Consider the following 21,817-nt stretch of genomic DNA (forward strand, 5'->3'; position numbering starts at 1 on the left):
GTGTAAACTCATAAAATTCATGGTACATATATGCAACCAGAGGGTTGAGTGAGACATCGCTGCATCGCTTGCACTGAGGTGCCAGTGTGACAGACAGCAGGACACTAAAGCGAATCTGAGACTGATTCCCCCACTCCACAAGAAGATTGCCTGAAGAAATGTCCCCAAGAACCTGCTCCATGATTCGTGGTTGCTCAGCCTAATCAGAAATAGGAGGAGGAAAAAAAAAAAAAAAAAAAAAAAAAAAGCTTCAAAGAGAATGGACAGGAGATTGGCGAAAATTTTCTTTGGAGACAGCTGCCGCCAAGTCGTGAGTCACCCTCCCACTTTCACAGGTAGGGATGGTGCTTCCTTCTAACCACAAACCTAGTAAGGAGGGCTTCGACAGACCCTCAGATAGCTTCGACACTGCTTTGCCCTGGAAAATCTCGGGGCTGGGGAAGCCTGGAGAACAAAGCCAGGTGGGTCTGCTGTGCCTGCACCTGATCATGAAAGCAAGTGATAGGTGGTGTTTTCCTGGACCAGAAGTGAGTCTTGTAGAAAGAGTCCCATACAAAGATGTCTTGAGTCCTGCCTACGTAGAGGGGAAGGTAATTCTTTAAAAAAAAAAAAAAAAATGAGGCTGTAAGTTTACCTTCAACATGCAGGACTGAGGGTGGAGCATTAGAGACTACCCAAAGTAGAGAAGTGTCCACTCAGGTTAGGGGAACTGCAGCATCCATTGATAGTCAAACTGAACGGTTGGCCAGGCCTTCCTCACCAGTGGAATCAGAGGCCAAGACTAGTGAGCAGAAAACCACCCAGCCAGGAAGGAACTGTCTTGCCCCTTTACCTTTATTCCCAGCCCAAGTGTGGACCTTGGAGAAGTCCTAAAGAAAGGCAAGCACAGAGGAGAAGGGAGAGCAGGTAGAGAAGAGACAGTCGTAGGGCTATCCCACCATCCCCACCTGCAGACTCACAACCAGAGGAACGGGGAACTGCAGAAGGGAAGAGACTTCTCAGTAAGTTCTGTTTGGCCATTCATGCTGCCATGAACCAAAGCTGTGTTTGTCACTTAAAGTAACCAAAGACCACTTAAGAGTAAGTGGAAAAGCCGGTGGAAACTGATCAATCTTTCATGGGGGCAGGAGAAAGTTACCCCCATAAAAGAAAGTTTAAAGGGACAGTAGGTTTGAGAAAGGAATATATTGATAACAATCCATAAGCTTTGTTTTTTCTATGTTTAGGTTATAAGTGAGGAAAGTTTGGGGAAATAGCTCTTCGTCAGAGCTTTGTGTCATGGTGACCCAAGGGGATGACCTTATGTGACCATGACACAAAGCTCTGATGAAGAACATATGTGCTCAGATTTCATCCTGGACATCCCGAGTTGTTAGTTTGTGGTGGAGTCTCAGCAGGTGTATTTTGGGGGAAAAAATGCCAGGGAATTCTGATGCTTACACTTGATGATAAATAATTCACTTGCATAAATCCATGGATTGTAGGCCAATAACAACAAGTCATTACAACAGAATAGGTTTGGGGAGGAATGTGACTACTTTTTTGAGTCAGAATTAATTTTGAGCTAGATAAGCCACATTGTGTAATATTTCTTATATTTCTGTAAGGCTTGCTAGCTAATGCCAAAGGAGTAACAGCTAATGCTCCTAAAGAGCAACTTGTATGCAAACGTTGGTAATAGAAGGTAGTTGACTTGGGGAACACTAAATTATTGAAGCAGAGAAGGGGGCATTCAGTGAGAGGAATGCAGTTTTGCTCTTGTATGAAGACCGTGGCTGGGAGAGGCCTTTGAACATCACCACCGAGTTTCCAAAACTCTAATACCTCCAGCTCCTTCACCTGGAATAAATGCTAGGCAGCTAGAAGTGCATAAAATCTTAAGCAGTCCTCATTTCCAATTCAAAAATATAGCAAATTACACTTAAGAAGGTTCAGAGGACAAAATTAAGATTTAAATGTTCTGGGGTTGCTAGAATCGGTCTACTCCCTTCAGACATCTTTTGAGTTCATACCTATTTTGTGATTGGGTCAGCACAGTTTGTAACCACATTCAACAGCACATGTAGATGTGACAAAATCAGGCTTATATTAACATTTTTGTGGTAAGAGAGACAGAACCCCTATATAGAAATGAATCTTTTTTTCCTACCTTAAAGTCTATTTGTGAATTGAGTTGTGAGTTCCTTTAGTATGAAAAGCAATCACCAGAATTTCTTCAGCGCTTTACCCTTTCCAAAATGTTCTTAGAGAAAATATCACATTTTTCACTCATCAATGCAAAGAAGAAGCTAGGACAAGAATTAAAACTCAACCAAATAGCCTACCAACTGACGGGAGCTAAATACTCTAAATGATTAAGTCCAACTTTTGCTCTTCTCCTGGATGTTGTAGACAGGCAGAGAGCAACTACATTGTTTTATATAGACAGATAATACAGTACATTTATACATAACAAAAAATCAGGTTAACTTGCTGCCATTTCAGAAGCATGCCTTACCCTGACAGGAGCCTTGTGTAAGCCACAGAAAGTATTATCATGAAGTAGCTCCAGATATCAAGCACCAAGACCACTACAGACCTCTATGAGTCAATTTTCTATGTGTGTGTGCAACCTTAAAACAGCCTACCAAGGGTAGGATTTCTCTCTTTTATAGCTTGTCATCAATTGTTTTCAGCTCAACAGCTGAGTTGTCAAGGACAAACAAACTTCTGAGAATTTAAAGAAGTCACTTTTTTCTCACAACTAACAAGCACCTGCCCTCATAGTTGAAGACGATATGGAAATGGCAAGAATGATCAAAAGCAAAGACAGAACATCCAAACCTCGCTTCAACTGCACATCACAAGTTGCATAATTCTAGAATTCTCAATTACAAACTTAGAGAAAATAGCCATGAGATCAAATTTAAAACCTCCCCATGTAAGCCCATATGAAATCAAATTAGTAAACCTCCCACAACTCATTTGTCTTCCCATATTTCTGTCTATATTTATTGAAATGTTTCATAGACTCTGCTAGTCACAACTCAGAGTTCTAAATAAGGAAAGAGCATCTGGTTTGAGCCCTGATTCCACAGAGTAGCCATGTGACTTTGATTAAAGCCACTAAACTTCTACTTCCACTCATCATCTTTTTGACATCTGTAAAATTATAACACCAGCTACCTTGTTCACTTTGGGAGTTTATGGTTAAGACCACATGGGCTGATATATAAAACATGTGAAATTATTTGATGAACTGCAGACCACTCTACAAACAGCAGGTTGTATTTTCTGCAAGAGGTCCCGTTCACTTAGGCAGCACATGATACAACATGTTTTGGTCTTCACCATTGCTGTTTGGAGCCCTTGTCCTTAAGATTCACATTTCTCCTACCATTGCTTACTTTTGAGCCTTCTTTTGCATTGAACTGGCCCTCCACTTTCCAGGCACGGTCTCCTATTTCTGACGTTGATGACAGAAGTGACTTACCAGTGTCGACTCTTGGCAAACATCCTACCCAAGTCCTGGTCCCCAGGGCTCCATCCTAATGTGAGCGAGTCTGCTAGTGCCCCTCGTAAAATATGCCCCTGAAATAGAAAGAATACATTTTTTTCACCTCTCTGTTCCCATGCCCATTTCCTGGGTTCTGGCAAAGTGAGTGACTCAGGACAAAAGACAACCCTGTCAGACACCAAAGGATGAAGGGAGCTGGCCCACTCTCCACAAGCAGACAGTACTGAGATTACCGTGAATCAGCATGTCGCAGAGGCACGTGGGATTGCTTCCCAGAGGTGGTGTGAATCAGGGCACAAAGAACCCCTTCCCCTCTTTCTAGGGCAGATCATCTTCCTATGGCCAGGAAACAGAACACAGCTCACTGTCCTGTGCATTCTAACACTTTGTGCTGATGAGCTCCTTAACAAAAGAAAGCATCACAGAAGATTTTGGAGAGACTAAGCTGTCTCTCACTTTAAGGCAAAGATTCAAAGGCACACTGTGAGTTATGACACATAGGACAAATCCTTGACAGAATTCTTGAAACTCCGCAGTACGAGCTTTAAAATTCCCATAAGAGATGGAATGAAAGAAAAAAAAAAATATGATGTATTAGGAGCACGAGTATACCAGGCACTGTGGATGGAGCTTTACAATGTGATGTTGAATGTTATCATTGGCTTTTTAAGTCAGCTTATGGACACCTGCCATATGTGACTGCCCAATATATTATGAACATCCTCCATACATTTTCGTAGTTTCCCATGTTATCAATTTTGTCTGTCACTGGCATAATCAATTCAGGAAAACTGACCACTCCAGCCTCTCTTTCAACTATGGTGCAGGCAGATGACCTCAGTCAGGTCCACCAATCAGATGTACTTTCATGAGAATTCCATTTGGAAGTGAGCAGTATGAGTGTGCAGGCTTCTGGGAGCATTTATATTGCTGACATGGGTGGTGGTAGAAGAGTCCAGCTTTGGAAATGGGAATAACAATTGCAGGAAGATCAAGTTCCTAGCAGCTGGATTCTAGCAGGCAGGTGGAGACAGCACCAGCAGGGTCCTCATGGTGTCACTCCTATAGCCTGCTTTTCATTATAGTTTTGGAAAGTACAGCCTTGAGTCTATTTCTCTAGCCCTCCCGCAATTTTTGAGCTACTGAATATGCTTTAAGAAATTCATTTTGTGAGTATGAGAAAACTGACTTATGGAGGCCAAGCAGCTGTTCAAAGGTCACACAGCTAGTTAGAGATGAGATGAAAATGAAAAAAAGAAAAAAATCTGTGCCATCTCTGCAAGATTTTGAACTGTTTGCTAAGAACATTGATTTCATTTTACCTATCCCCTTTTGTGTCCTGTAATATTTAACTTATTGATTCAGCCTTCTTTGCTCCAGGCTAGAACCTATAGACTACGCGATCAAGACATCAGGAAGCTTGGGGTGAAAAACAAAAAAAGGTAGTTTTTCAGAGGATTTCAGTAGCCACCCTTGGCATAAACATTTAAGTGCTACAACATGCTCTCTCTCTCGACTGAAATGGCCCTCAGTGATTCAGATGTGTTCTTCCAGTGGTGTGTTATGCACTCTGTGACTCTCTCTGAGTCATTTCAAGGCAAGCATATGTCACTGAATACAATCCCCAGCTATTTATCAAACAAAAGCACATTGAGGAGGAATGTCACAGGCTTCAAGTGCCAGTAGGCTTGCTAGTGACTAAGAACGGAGCCAGAGCAGGAAGTGAGACCTTGACACTGTGCATGGTTTCCAGCTACACAAGTTGCTGCTCATGTCAACACATTCAAAAGGCATAAGTACATATGAAGAAATTTTTACCCATAAAATTTGACATAATAGCATTTGGCCCAGAAAATCAGTAAATTACTTAGTCTCTGCTTCCATAGAAGTCTGAGAAGGGGTCATACATTTTGAGGACACTCATGAGGGTAGAATAGATCCATTCTATGCATGAACACATGCTCGGCCTATTCTATTACCAGAGAGCAACCTTTGCTTTAGAGTTATAAGATGTATATATTTTTAATAAGGTCTTTCTTTTCCTTGAAATTGGATACAAGCCAACAGCTTGTTGAGAAGTCCCATGTATACGATGGATTAAAATGATCAAGAGACCTATTTGTCTTAGCAGTGGTCTGCTGCCAATGAACATATAGACTAAACGGAGGTGAGGACACATCCGTAGAAGTGTGTAGTCCACTAAATAGGTTTGCCTCCCAGCAAGCAAGAGAGTATTTTGCTATTGGTTGAGGAGCTTTATGGCAGAAAGTCCATAAGTCACTTGGTATCCTGTCCATGTAAACAGAACAAACAGCACGGACTTTTGGCAGGACAGACACATATTTTAACACTGAGAGTTAGAATTTCAACATATTAGTTTCTGGGGGGATACAAACATTCAGTCCGTAACATATAGAAATAGGAAAATCTTTATTCCCAGACTTCAACATCACACACACACACACACACACACACACACACACACACACAGAGAGAGAGAGAGAGAGAGAGATAATTTACTAGTACCACATGTTCACAAGTTAGATATTTTAGTGGTTACAAAGATTAGCACTGCCATACTACTCTTATAACTCATTTCCCTCAGAACTGCTTGTTGTCAATATCTGTGCCAATTAAACAGATTCTCACCCTGACTCCACACCCCTGCCTCACTTACTTTTGGCAGCATTAAGCATAGTTTTACACACAATCTATAAATCATTACATCTGTAGGCTCTCCCAAGAGATATTAATGTTGCTGCTTGAGAGTTTTCCTGAGGAATTCAATTCCTACAAAATTTGCAATGTCAGGCAAACCCACTTTTTTTTTTTTAAAAAAAAAAAAAAAAAAAAGCTTTTTATTGGGTAGGATTTCTCTGGATGTATAGTCACGTATCCTTGGTCGAATTCCCACAACTGTAGAAGGACTAAATCCAGGCTCAGATTCACAGGCCAGGACCAAAGTGCACCTGTGGCGGGTGAAGAATGAGGCTCATCCTCGATTGAGGTAACCAAGAGATTTCTATCTTGGTTCTTGGACACTCCATTTACAGAAGACACCTGGAAGCCTGACGAAGAGTAATGAAACTCAAGTTAGAGATTTTGTGTCACTTTTGTTGTGCCTGATGAACTACAGATTAACCTCAGAGACACCCAATCTGCTTGGCAGATTTCCTCAAAAGTCTAGGAGCAATTATTGGTCTTAGGCATAGAAGACCTTCAATCAATGAAAATTCACAGTACACAACGTACAGAGAGCTCTTGTTGAAGACTATTGAAAAAGAGGAACATGGAATTGCTCTTCTCTTCATCCTATCCCTGCATATGAGTAAAAAGAAATTGTAAAGCAAAAAATTTTCATGGGACTCATAATTCAACACTAAACCCAAATTTATTTCAGACTCTTTCTGGAGCAAAGAATTTGGAATTTTCTAGCACCTCAGGTCTTCCTGATGAATAAAAACTCATTAATTCAATAAAAGCATCTAACAATATTAAAAGTTCTTAGGAAATGCTAAGTGTTGAGAGACATCCACCAGAAGACTCAAACCATATTACCCACAAGCCAATCTGTGTTTGCCTCAGCTTAAAGAACTTGAACTTTTATTATTTGTTTTAATGTATATGTCTTCTTTCACAATCTTCTGTTGCTTGGTGATGCTCTCAAGCAGTATCTTTGAATCACCAAGCTTCCCCATCTCAAATTGGCTTTCTCAAGGGCAAAGGGCCTGGTCAGTTCAGAAGAAGCACTAGCGTAGGAGTCAAAAGATCTCAGGTACAATCTGAGTTCCATCACTTAGCTGAGTGGCCTTGAAAACATTTCTTAATTTCTCTGATGCTTGAATTTCCTCTCTGAATAAAGAGGAGATTGAACATGATAACCTTTCAGGTTTCATTTAGATATAAAGTTTTATACATAATTGACTTACGCAAAACCTATTTCTTATTTGAAAAATGTGGAGAATAACAGCTACCCTGATTGTCTCATAGGATATTTTGGAAAACATGTAAAACACTGAGGAAAGCAGAGCGTGCACACATTCCAGGCAAATTATATAAGCCAAGCATTATTCTAAACAATTTACGTACAATATATCAATGAGCCTGGCCAATAGTTAGTGGAATATGCTCTTTACTCACCAGCTTGCTCTACCCTCTAACCTATAATGTTTCTTTAGAAGTCACTGCCTCCCCATTGTACTAGGGCTAGGGGTGGGACTTAAAAAGGCATTTATGAATGTGAAATTCAATCGGATGAATGTAAACAGATCAATGCAAAGAGTAATTATTATGTGCCTAGAAAGCAAAGAGAAGAAATTTGCCTATATGAATTCAATAATAGGAAGGCTCCTTTAACTTGAAATTGTAATTTTTGTTTCACTAATATATCTTTAGCTGCTTAGCACACGCTAAATTAACTTACAGTGAGTTCCTCCCCCCGCTCAACAAAACATGGTTTTAAGTCGAAAGGAACCAAAAAATAATTTAACTCAATAGTCTCATTTTGTAAGTAAATAAATAGAGACTTGGATCTTGATGACTTGCAAGCATCACAGGGCTACTTAGTGGTGGCCCTGGGACTTAGGTCACTTCTCTGGTCCCCAGTCTACTGCTCATTCTGTTACAGTTAAGCAGTCATTGGAGAGAGTAGGGGCACAAAGACTCAAGAGGAAGGGGAGAATACGGATTTGTATGAAAAATAACAATTTTGGCTGGGTGCGGTGGCTCACGCCTGTAATCCTAGCACTTTGGGAGGCCGAAGTGGGCAGACTGCCTGAACTATAAGGAGTTCCAGACCAGCCTGGGCAACACGGTGAAACCTGTCTCTACTAAAATACAAAAATTAGCCGGGTGTGGCGGTGGGTACCTGTAGTCCCAGCTACTCAGGAGACTTAGGCAGGATAATCGCTTGAACCCAGGAGGCGGAAGTTGCAGTGAGCCAAGAGGGCGCCACCACAGTCCAGCCCGGCTGATGGAGCAAGACTCGATCTCCAAAAAATAAAAATAAAAATAAATTTAAAAATAACATAAAGAGAGAAAATTAACAACTTTGGCTCCTCCGACACAGTACTCTTCCAAGCTTAGCTAACACCAGCTGTTTCCCTTTGTTTGTTTGTTTGTTTGTAGGCTGCTCTAGGCACTGATGAAGGAACCACCATGGTTCCCATTGCAGCAGCCCTGATTCCAGCATTAATAGGTCCTCCAGTACAGAGCGCAACCTCAACACAGCCTGACATTTAGATTAACTCATAGGGTGCTCTCAAAATTCTAACATTAAAATCACTGAGAAATGTCTAAATTTGCATTGAAAAGACTGTCATTAAAGCCCAAAGTTGGGGTGAGCCAAAGTCAACCCAAAATATCCCTTTTCCGTTTCATTGTTTTAAAAATAAATTGTTAGAGGATGAATCAACATCCTAGGCTATTTAGAAAACAAAACAAAACACAACACAACAAGCTATTTACCAAGATACTATAATTAGCTAGATTATTCTGGTTGAACCCATAGCCTATTCACACATGTATTAAATGAAAGACTGGACAGTATCTTAAGTGACTGTATTTCAGTCTGCTTGTACAACCAAAGTACCTCTGATTAGACTTAGGGAAATTCTGTACAAGGGTGCAATTTTAGCATGGTTGGAATAAGCATTTTCCACATGAAGACTTTTAATATCTTAATTAGTAGAAAAAAGAGGAGAAAACAGCGTCTGGTAAACTTTGAACAGTGACTATAGTTTTCAGATGACAGGTAAGGAGCTGAGGTGGCTAATTATTATCCAGGAGGAGTCGTTAAAATATTAGCTCATGAAGTGTGATTAAAGAATGCAAGCTTACAGAAAATTGTATATTTTTCTATACACTGGGACCTGAAAAGTTACTTTTATTTATTATTATATATTATACCATCATTATTTCTAAAATGATAATATGACATTACATTACTAGCTTGAGTCTCATCACTTCCAAATGTGATCTTCTACTGACTTTCATGGAGGAATTCTAGAAGAGTAACTTGTCAAAGGAGCAAATTTCTAGTATTTCTAAAACTGAGTGATGCAATTATTATTTTCAACCTGCTAAATTCCCAGAATATCAACATTTCTTAGCATTGAGCTTACTCTGGGCCATTTCCTGTAGATGCAAACTTTTCTCAAAAAGCCCTTATTAAAATATAATTATACAAGTTTATCAAACCCTGTGGAGAAAGAAAGAAGTGAGTTGACACCCAGACTTAGCCTGTGAGACACAATGGGAAGAAAAAATTTATTCAACTTTTAAATTTTTAAAAATCTAGTAAAGACGATTTTTAAATGTAAAGGAATAAAACAAAGAAATAATTACTGGCAGATAAGTAATGTAAGTGAAAAGAACACCGAACTATAGATCAAAGTCAAAGGTTTAAGTTCCACTTGAATATATCACTGTTATTATTTTTCAAATCACATTTATTGAAGTTTAATTCATAAACAATAAAACTCACCTCTTTTTAGTGTACAATTCTATGAGTTTTGACCATGCAATCACCACCATAATTAAAATATGGAGCACTTCCATCACACCAAAAACTTCTTTCATGCCTCTTTATAGTCAACTCTTCATTTGGGTTGATTATAAACAATCCACAATGTCTAGTTTTTTCTGATCCAATCCTCCTTGTAGTTTAGTTGAGCTAATATCAGCTGCTTTGTCTTCTCTGTGTTTCAGATGGCCCCTTCCCCACCAGCCACCAAAGAATAAGACACTGTCATTTCCAGTGCAACAGCTTTGAGTCCAACATTTATATGTTATTCCTTTGGATGAAATTCAATGTCACTTCAAAATCTATAAATTGATTGTATTTTTGTGTCTTATCTGAGGAATTATTTGTGAACCCAAGATCACAAACATTTACTATGTATTCTTCTAGAAATTGTAGGCTTTATATTTAGATCCATTCTGAGGAGGTGGTTTTTGTATGTGCATCTATATCCAAGATTGTTTGTGCAAGGTATAAATTATGGGTCTTTTTTGCGTGTGGATATTCAATTATGTGTACATTATTTTTGGAAAAGACTATGCTAACATATTGTCATTTGACACTGGCAGTTAGCTGGGACCTCAGCTGGTGTTGTCTACCATACCACTGATATGTGGGCTCTTCACTTGTTCTGGGCTTCCTTCCAACAAGCTTGTGACAATGTAGTCAGACTTCTTATGCAACAGCTTAGGGCTCCAAGAGTGAGTGCTCCAGCCAACAAGGCAAAAGCTGCATCACCATTTATTCCTTAGTCATAGCATCACTTCTTCCATACTCTATTGGCTCATGTGGCTACAAGCCCACTCAGATTCAAAAGAATGAACAAGAGGACTGAGAAGGCCACACTGAAGAAAAACATGCAGAATATTAATATTATTGGGAACTTCTTTAGAAAATACAATTCACCACTTCAAGCCATTTTATTATGCTTAATCCAAGAAAGTCATTGGAAGTTGTCCTACTTCCAAAGTCTTACAAAGAGGCTTTTTGGATTCCTGGACAACATGAACTTCCATGAGGCAATATTAGCCCTGAGGGAAAAAATAGACTCATTGACTTGGCTGAATCCTGGCAGGAGGACAAGATATCTCAGAAAAAGTACACCTTAATTCTATTTTCCTTTGGGTGCCTGTTTATGGTCACAGAATTTTATATTCCCCTGAGGTATTAGAGATGTGAAGACTGAGAAAGGAACAGGAGAGGAATACTTGAGGGATGCCTCCAGTTTTCTGTTGGTACCCCTCCCCCAGTATCCCATGGCTGAGAAAAGGGATGAGACCCTGAGGGTTTGGGTCTTGGTCTTTTCCTTCACATGAATAGATAGCTTGGCCAGAGGACTATAGACCTGGGTCTGTCATCTCTCACTGTTCAGAAGAGCAGAGGGTACAATGAGATACATGCACTTTAAAAATGGCTGTCTTCTTCCACATAGGTTAAACCCATCTTCTTCTTCTTTTTTTTTTCTTAAAGGAAAACTAATAAGGTAATCAAATATCCAAGTAGAGACTGTCAAAGCTTACTAAGAAAGAAAGAATAACATAAATTAGCCTTAGGATTGTCCATAAAAAATAATTCAGTGGAACATATACAATGTCCCTTTTATGGTTTAATCTTTACAGACACACATATTCTTCACTTACGTACTTCTCATAACACAGCCATTTGCTGTTATTTGTGTTTAATCAAGACTTGCTTCCTAACCTCTGTTATTGGCTACATCTTTGGGGATCACTTTATGGAATGTGGGCAGTCATCATTAGGTATGGTATCCAGGCTCTCGGAGGGTATTTCTTACCCTTTTACTCCAGTTCACATAGAATCAGTGTGTGGCACAGCTAAACAATTTAAATCTTCATTGTAAAAGCCAGCAGGTTAAAATAATTTCTACAACTTCCAAGATTGGATTAGAAGCTTGGATAGGCTAGAGCCTCAGGAGAACCCTAAGTGATTTCACTTTGAGTTTCTGGAGAGGACTGATGCTGAGAAATGTGGAAGTTGCCCTCAAGAGGAGGAAAGTTGCCCTCAAGAGGAGGAAAATATCCATGATTTTATTTATGCAGATGTTATATTCCCCGAGTATGAGGATAAAAACAGCTGGTTACTGGAGGGTTGAGCGTGTTAGGATTGGGATCTAGAAAAGTTGTTTTTCCAGGATATCTGAGTGGCTAATCAAAGAGCAGCACATGCTCTTTATAGCTTAAGTGAGAAATATGGTACAGGAAACAAGAGTGAAATCCTTTTAGATAGAAATAGGCACAAGTTCCAATCTGTAAACAAATGTAAAAATACAAATTGTAAACTGTAATAAATGTAAACTTCCCTAAAGTCCAAAAAATCAGCATGTGACATAAGTTGAAGGAAGTCTATTTTTAAAAGCCCAAAGATGGTGGTGGACTGGGCATACGTTTTACCTTCTGCATCACCAAGCTGCACGCCCTTCTCTCACAAATGATAAAAAGGGGGAGGTAGAAAAAGAAACAAGCACTAAAAGAAATAGGATGAATAAGTGAATGAATGAAACATCATAACAAATCTTTGGAAGTAGGAAGCACTTAAGCAAGTTAATGAATGAAGCAGGCAGAGACATTGAAGCCTTGAGTATACTTGGAAGAAACTAGAGAGAGGCTGGTTAGTTAGTCGGGCAGAGATCTGAACACCTCTGAGCCAAGAGTCAGCAGGTAGAGCAAGTGGCAGGAAGAAAAAGTGTGACTGAAAATTAAACGTGTAATTGAAGGTCAATAAATATGCATTGCAGACCACTCATCCAAATAAAACAGCCACATCCATTATGTAGCCATAACCCCACATATATGTAATTGGAGTATCAAAAAAGAAGCAAGAATGGGAGACAATTTTATTTGTGAGGGAAGGGCGTGCAGCTTGGTGATGCAGAAGTGAACCGTATGACAAGGTCCCTTCCCATCTTTTTAAAATTGTTATTTTTAAAAACATAACAATTTCTAAGTACGTAGAACCCAGACAGTGGACCTTTGCTCCTAAAAGAAAAACCTGGCCTACTTGCCCGTAAAGAAATTAAATTAAGTGCTTGGAGAAAATGAAAATTTCTAGGGTTCACGTGGGCAGAAAATAATAAAGTTCTCTTCATTGTTATAATGATAGCTTCTAAAGTTCCAGCCTGTCAACTTCTGCTTCTGGCTATGATTGGAGTAACAGGGACCAGATTTATCCTCCTCTATTTAACAATTGAAAACCATACAAAATATATAAAACAAGTTTTCAGACTTTAGATGAAAGGCAGTGCAGATTCTTTAGAGAAGAGAACAAGTGAGATATGAGACCGATGATTTCCAGAACATTTCCAGGCTGAAGAGCAGAAAGGAGGGCATCAAACAGAGCATCTCAATCTCCCTGTGATAGGAAGATAGAGTTTAGAACTGAGGGATGACAAAGTGTTTAGAATTTGTAGGAAATATTAAAGGAAAAGAGAGAGTGTTACAGAAAGAGAGCCTTGAGCATCTTTAGGGGGTTTCCCTCAGATCTTCAGCAGACTTTTCAGTGAATCTTTGTGAGGAAACTGCCTAAGGCTAAGAGAAGAATTTCTAGATAAAAGCAGGGAGAGAACAATTCTGAGAATCTTTACAGGGTTAAGAATAATTCACAATTCCAACAGTCAGAGTTGAGAAACCCCATACTGCACAGAACATTAAGTAGCATATTCATAAGGGTGTTGCCTAAGTAATGGGGGGCAATTACAGCTGGACTAAAGGCTGCTCTGGTCCCACATAGCAATGCTTACTTGGAAGCCTTGAAATAATCCAACAATTTCCAAGTAACTTAACTGCACCCCAGAACAAATCTCAAGATTAGAGGAATGCAGAAAAATGCAGCAGCCAACAATGAAAAATTCACAGTATCTGTCATCACATAAAAAATACTAGGCATGAAATAAGAAATAAAATACAAAATATAGTAAAGAAAAAATCAATCTGTAGAATCATATTCAAAAATAACATAGCCGAGAGATATAGAAGAAAAGGATACTAAAACAGCCATTATAAATCTATTTCATATGTTCAAGAAGGTAGAGGAAAGCATGAGTATGTTAAGAACAGACATAGAAGATATTTCTTAAAATACACAAATTGAAATCTACAGAACAAAAATACCATGTGTGAGATTTAAAAAAGAAAGACACTGAATGAAATTAACATCAGATTAGACACTACAGAGCATATGACTACTGAAGTGGAAGACAGCAATAGATATTTAAAATAAGACAGATGGGGGAGGAAAGACAGAAAAAATTAAACAGGATATCATTGTGCTATGAGACAACTTTAAGTAGCTCCATATATATGTATTAGAGTATCAAAACAAGCAGGAATGGGAAACAAAAATATTCGAAGGAATAATGGCTAAAAATTTTCCAAATTTGGTGAAAACTATAAATGCACAGATCCAAGTAACTCAGTCAAAGCAAAGGAAAATAAACATGAAAAAAGCCATTAAGGCACATGATTAATACAAAAAAATTAATTCAAATGCTCAAAAACCAGTGATAAAGAGAAAATCTGAAGAAAGAAGAAACAAAAAGACACCTTATATGTAAAATAAAAATTAGAAAGACAGCAGACTTTACTTCAGAAACAATGCAAGCCAAAAGATAGTAGAGAAATGTTAACTTAGCAGTATTGAAAGAAAAACATCAAACTGAAATTCTATACTCAAAAAAAGTAACTTTCAAACACAAATGTGAAATATTTTCAGATAAAAATAAAAGCTGAGCTAGTTCATTGACAGCATTCCTGCTCACAATAACTGTTAGCCTTTTAGGCAGATGGGACATTATATCAGATTAATATCTGGATCTACATAAAGGAATGAAGAGCACTAAAATGGTAAACATGAATAAATATACATTTTCATTTTTCAACTTTTTAAAAATGTTTAAAAGGTTTTAACATGTGGAATTTATAATATACATAGAAGTAAATGTATGACAAAAATAGTAAAAAAAAAAAAAAAAAAAAAAAAGAGAGAGAGAGAAATAGAAGTATAATGCCTAAAGGTTTTTTTTTGTTTGTTTTTTTGAGATGGAGTCTCGCTCTGTCGCCCAGGCTGGAGTGCAGTGGCCGGATCTCAGCTCACTGCAAGCTCTGCCTCCCAGGTTTACGCCATTCTCCTGCCTCAGCCTCCTGAGTAGCTGGGACTACAGGCGCCCACCACCTCGCCCAGCTAGTTTTTTGTATTTTTTAGTAGAGACGGGGTTTCACCGTGTTAGCCAGGATGGTCTTGATCTTGTGACCTCATGATCCGCGTGATCCGCCCGTCTCGGCCTCCCAAAGTGCTGGGATCACAGGCTTGAGCCACTGCGCCCGGCCTAGGTTCTTAAACTATTAATCCATGTGAAGGAGTACAATATTACTTGAAAGTAAATTGCAGTAAGCTGAAGAAGTATTCTATAAAGTCTAAAGCAACCTTAAAAATAAAGCACACATAAACGAAAAATAGAGGTACCTAATAAGCCAATAAAGGAGGTTAAATGGAATCATAAAAATATCAATTCATCTAAAAGAAGAGATAAAATTCTTGTTTATAATAGGATTTTAGCCAATAAAAGACAAAAATGAGAGAATTAGAAAAACAGTTTTTATTTTTTACTTTTATTTTAGGTTGAGGAGTACATGTGTAGGTTTGTTATACAGGTAAATTACATGTCATAGGTATTTGGTGTACAGATTATTTCATCACCCAGGTAGTAAGCATAGTACATAATAGGTAGTTTTTCAGTCCTCGCCCTTCTCCCACCCTTCATCCTCAAGTAGGCCCTGGGGACTGTTGTTTCCTTGTTTGTGTTCATATGTACTCAATGAGTAGCTCCCGTTTGTAAGTAAGAACATGTGGGATTTGATTTTCTGTTTCTGTGTTTGTATGCTTAGGATAATGGCCTCCAACTCCATCTGTGTTGTTGCAAAAGATATGATCTCATTTTTTTATGACTGCATATTATTCCATGGTGTATATGTACCACATTTTCTTTATCCTTTCTACTACTGATGGGCATTTGGGTTGATTCGATGTGTTTGATGTTGTGAATAGTGCTACGATGAACATATGCATGCACGTGTCTTTATGGTGGAAAGATTTATAGTCCTTTGGGTATATACCTAATAATGGGATTCCTGGCTTGAATGGTAATTTTAAGTTCTTTCAGGAATCACAGAAAAAAGGGATTGCTTATACACCGCTGATGGGACTATACATTAATTCATCCATTGTGGAAAGCAGAAAATCGTCATTTTAAAATGCCTAATCAGAGAATGGGCATAACAAATTATGTGCAGTAATTATTAAAATCATAAAGTCTACAGTTTTCATAATGAATGGATCAGGCTAGTATCACCTGAATCACCTGATATGGTTTGGATATTTTGTCTTCACCAAATCTCAGGCTGAAATGTGATCTCCAGTGTTGCAGGTGGGCCTAATGGGAGGTGTCTGGGTCATGAGTGGCTTAGTGCTGTCCTCATGGTAATGAGTGAGTTCATATTCTATGAGTTCATGTGAGACTAGTTGATTAAAAGAGCCTGGTACCTCCTCCCTCTCTCTCTTGGTCTCTCTCTCACCATGTTACATGCTGGCTCCCCTTTGCCTTCCACCACGATTGTGAGCTTCCTGAGGTCTCGCCAGAAGCAGATGCTGGCACTGTGCTTCATATACAGCCTGCACAACTGTGAGCCAAATTATCCTCCTTTCTTATAAATTACCCAGTCTCAGGTATTCCTTTATAACAATGCAAATGGATTATCACTTCTTCCTTGATAAGATTATGTCTTCTTATCAATAAGACTAGACATGTGCCCCCTGCTGTGATGCAATAGGACATGCACAATACCACCAATGAAAGATTCTTGTCCTTAAACCACACAAAACAACAATTTTAATATAAACAAGTTTTTCCATCTATGTAGGATATATATAGAAAACTGTTAAACACAGGAACAGAAAGTCAAACACTGCATGTTCTTACTCATAAGTGGGAGTTGAACAATGAAAACATATGGACACAGGATGGGGAACAACACACAAGGCCTGTCGGGGGTTGGGGAAAAAGGGAGGGAGAGCATTAGGACAACTACCTAATGCATTCAGGGCTTAAAACCTGACAGGTTAATAGGTGGAGTAAACCACCACGGCACATGTATACCTATGTAACAAACCTGCACATTCTGCACATGTATCCTGGAACTTAAAGTAAAATTTTTAAAAATTAAAAAAAAAAAAAACTGTTAAAGGATACCATGTGGATACAAGGCTAAATTCAGAATTTAAGATATTCAATAAAATAAAAGATCCAGTTCCTTTCACCAATAAATGCCATGAGGAAGTTTTAAGAGAACTATCAGCCAAATGCAACATGTGGGTCTTGCTTGGATCCGGATTCAAACAAAGCAACTGTAGAGAGACATTTTCATACAGTCAGGGAACAAGTGAGCAGGGACTAGATACTAGATATCTTCTCCATAATCTCTCCTGAAATACAGAACAAAATAACTCTCAAAAAATGATTTTTGTTACATTCTTCTTTATTTGGTTTGGTTTTTAAAGTCCCACTTTAATTATACTGACACCTGTTTTATTCTTTACCAGCTTTAATCACTCGCACTGACATTTAATGGACAGAATGATGTATATAAGAGAACAGTTGCCAACTTTCAAATGCTAAGAAAACACTGAAAGACCACACGCATCTGTTAGGCAAGTAATAATTCGTATGAGAAATTATATGAGATAATTATACAAGATAATTAAAACACATAAACAACAATAATTCAATATCACCACCGAATACTTCAAAAGGAGCGAAGGGACTGAAGGATATGCTATCCCAAAATTTGCCAGATTGGTAGATTGCTTTTTTCCAAATTAAGAACATTGGAGAAATTGGAGTTTCAGAAAGGGCTAGATGACCTGTCCCTTTCTGCACGTGGCAAGCCATAAAGATTCTTCTGGAAGGGGTACTGTCCCTGTACCAGAGACAGAAAACAGCCTTTGTCCCCAGAGTGGTAATCAGGGGGCTGCAATGGACCTGAAGAAAGGAACTACCCGAAGTGACCCTTACCTTGCAGTAGTTTTATACTCCACCCACCATGTATCTCCTAGTGACCTCCCTAGAACTTACAACCCCTAACCAGGTCCTCTTGTCGTGTCATTTCTTTACAAATTTTTCATTCTTTGTCCAAAACATGTAAAAGCATTTTGCTTTGACCATGTCTGTGGGCTTCACTCTCTTGTGAAGATGTCCATGTACATGCAAAACTAACAAAATGTATATGTTTTTCTCTTGTAAATCTGCCTTATGTCCATTTGGTTCCTGGATTAAGGTGAAGAGGCTCATGAAAGCTAATGGGGCTTGGAGATGATCTCTCACTCCCCTAGATAGCATTCTGTGACTCATCAAATACTCACTGAGTTGCTTACCATTGTCATTGATGCAGAGTATATTAACAATTTCTATTCTTCAGAAAAGCCCAGTCTTCTTTTTGAAAATAATATATAAACTGAGCCTAAAATCTTTTCAATCTTAAAATGTTCAGTCAGCAATATTTTGAATATCTCTTAAAAGCATTGGTTATACAATAGGTCTTTTGTCTTCTCTCCCCAATCCAGCTAGTAGGAAGATGAACTGAAAGTATCCTTGGTTAGCAATTATACTACCCTCACCTGTAGAGGCACCAGTGGGTTGCAATTAGTAAAATTCAGCAGAATTCTAATGCCTCACCAGTGAGATGATGAGTGCAAAGCTTACCACTAACATGTTCTTAATTAAACAAGGAGAGAAATATCACATTGAGTTTCCGAAATAAGCTGCCTAAGGAGTTGATATGTAGGTATTTCAGGCCTTTTGATTTGTGACTTACATATCCCCGCTGAAAGAAATTTGAAAGAAAATTGAAAAGCTCCTTCCTTTAAAAAAAAAAAAAAAAAATCTATTCTGTTCTCTTTTCAAATAGATTAACAAGAATCTGGTCTTAAGTTTGAGAAAACGTAAAATTGAGCTCCCTACCAACCCAGGAGAATACATTAATAGGGCATAATAGTCTGTTTACATCAACAAAAGCTTCCCAGGTCCCTGGCCTGGTTCTACATAGTGTTTTCTTCCCCGTTGCCAAACATACGCTGCAATTTCCAACTTGCTCATTCTTTAAGACCTTATTCAAAGCATCTGTTTTCCACAAGGCATTTCCAGGTCCCGGTCAAAAATAGAATCCCTGAATTTATCATCTGATACTCTTCTTTATTACAGTGTTATATTGGTGTAAATTTATCTCCATCTCTATCAACATCTGCATTCTTATGTCACCATTTTACTAGACTCTCAGTCCCTAAAACCACTTTTACTCTAATTGTGTGCAGCATAGTGCTTGACACATAGTACCATATTTGTCAAACTAGATAAAAAGCCAAATAGGCTAAAATTGTGAACTGTCTCATTTCTTCCTTCCCATTGTGTATTGAATTTCTTTTTTTATTATAATTTAAGTTCTTGGATACGTGTGCAGAACATGCAGTTTTGTTACATAGGTAAACACATGCCATAGTGGTTTGCTGCACCCATCAACCGTCATCTACAATAGGTATTTCTCCTAATGCTTTCCCTCCCCTAGCCCCCCACCCCCCAACAAGCCACAGTATGTGATGTTCCCGTCCCTGTATCCATGTAGTCTCATTGTTCAACTCCCACTTACGAGTGAGAACATGCGGTGTTTGATTTTCTGTTCCTGTGTTAGTTTGCTGAGAAAGATAGTTTCCAGTTTTATCCATGTCCCTGAAAAGGACATGAACTCATCCTTTCTTATGGCTTCATAGTATTCCATGGTATATATGTGCCACATTTTCTTAATCCAGTCTATCATTGATGGGCATTTGAGTTGGGTCCAAGTCTTTGCTATTGTGAACAGTGCTGCAATAAACATACGTGTGCACGTGTCTTTATAGTAGGATGATTTATATTCCTTTGGGTATATACCCAGTGATGGGATTGCTGGGTCAAATGGTATTTTTCAGCTCTAGATCCTTGAGGAATTGCCACACTGTCTTCCACAATGATTGAACTAATTTATACTCCCACCAGTAGTGTAAAAGTGTTTCTATTTCTCCACATCCTCTCCAGCATCTGTTGTTTCCTGACTTTTTAATGATCGCCATTCTAACTGGCATGAGATGGTATCTCATTGTGGTTTTGATTTGCATTTCTCTAATGACCAGTGATGATGAGCTTTTTTTCGTATGTTTATTGGCTGCATAAATGTTTTCTTTTGAGAAGTGTCTGTTTATATTCTTTGCCCAGTTTTTGATGGGGTGGATTTTTTCTTGTAAATTTGTTTAGGTTCTTTGTAGCTTCTGGATATTAGCCCTTTGTCAGGTGGATAGATTGCAAAAATTTTCTCCCATTCTGTAGGCTGCCTGTTCACTCTGATGATAGTTTTTTTTTTGCTGTGCAGAAGCTCTTTAGTTTAATTAGATCCTATTTGTCCATTTTGGCTTTTGTTGCCATTGCTTTTGGTGTTTTAGTCATGAAGTCTTTGCCCATGCCTATGCCCTGAATGGTATTGCCTAGGTTTTCTTCTAGGGGTTTTCTGGTTTTAGTCTTATGTTTAAGTCTTTAATCCATCTTGAGGTAATTTTTGTATAAGGTGTAAGGAAGAGGTCCAGTTTCAGTTTTCTTCATATGGCTAACCAGTTTTCCCAACACTATTTGTTTAATGGGGAATCCTTTCCACATTGCTTGTTTTCGTGAGATTTGTCAAAGATCAGATGGTTGTAGATGTGTGGCATTATTTCTGAGGCCTCTGTTCTGTTCCATTGGTCTATGTATGTGTTTTGGTACCAGTACTATGCTGTTTTGGTTACTGTAGTATAGTTTGAAGTCAGGTAGCATGATGCCTCCAGCTTTGTTCTTTTGCTTAGGATTGTCTAGGCTGTATGGGCTTTTTTTTTTGGTTCCATATGAAATTTAAAGTAGTTTTTTCAAATTCTGTGAAGAAAGACAATGGTAGCTTGATGGGGATAGCATTGACTATGTAAACTACTTTAGGCAGTATGGCCATTTTCACAACATTGATTCTTCCTGTCCATGAGCATGGAATATTTTTCCATTTGTTCATGTTCCCTCTTACTCCCTTGAGCAGCGGTTTGTAGTTCTCCTTGAAGAGGTCCTTCACATCCCTCATAAGTTGTATTCCTAGGTATTTTATTCTCTTTGTAGCAATTTTACTGGGTTTTGTGATTATTAGGGTTACTAAATCAAGCTGAGGCTGGATATGTTTCAAATTTAATTGATGATGTCCTACTGCCAGACTTCACATTGCAGTTATTTAGATTAAATAATCTTACATATAGAGAGAATGTTCGTGATACAGTTTGCTCCAACGTCAGTTGTTTTGGGAGCCCAAACCTCCAGGTGGGATTTCAAAGCCCATGCAGTGGGCTTTTCTGCCGCCTTTCTACGTAAACATAAGCAAGTTACTTAGAATACCTGTGCAAAATGGAAACAATCACAGAGTATTCATAGCCTAGCAACTTCGCAAAATTCTTATCTGACTATGTCTATAGAGTGCTTTCTGCTTATTAGAGGAAGAGGAACTTTGTAAAACAAGCCATTACTGGTATCGTTAAGGCAATACCTACTGGAGCAGGGTCATATTGCTCCACGTTTGCCACCAGTTCTGTAGTTCTTTGAAGAGCTAAACTATCCATGATTGGAAATAATCTTAATAATGTGTGTACAGGGGCAACCTCAGTTAAACAACACAGAACTGGAGACTTCAAGCAACCAG

General features: G+C 38.5%; 1 long non-coding RNA gene across 2 annotated transcripts in view; it reads right to left on the minus strand.

Moving 5' to 3' along the window:
* Positions 1-21,817, minus strand: part of LOC107127949 (uncharacterized) — a 311,927-nt gene that overhangs the window by 193,468 nt on the left and 96,642 nt on the right. The window contains exon 3 of one of the 2 annotated variants that reach the window (XR_010582417.2): positions 3,473-3,570. This is a non-coding gene — a long non-coding RNA (uncharacterized lncRNA). Of the gene's footprint in view, positions 1-1,513; positions 3,571-21,817 lie in introns of those variants that run through there. The other variant, XR_001486404.4, reaches the window with a different exon arrangement.

Source organism: Macaca fascicularis, chromosome 17, assembly GCF_037993035.2.
Source record: "Macaca fascicularis isolate 582-1 chromosome 17, T2T-MFA8v1.1".
NCBI classification, from domain to species: domain Eukaryota; kingdom Metazoa; phylum Chordata; class Mammalia; order Primates; family Cercopithecidae; genus Macaca; species Macaca fascicularis.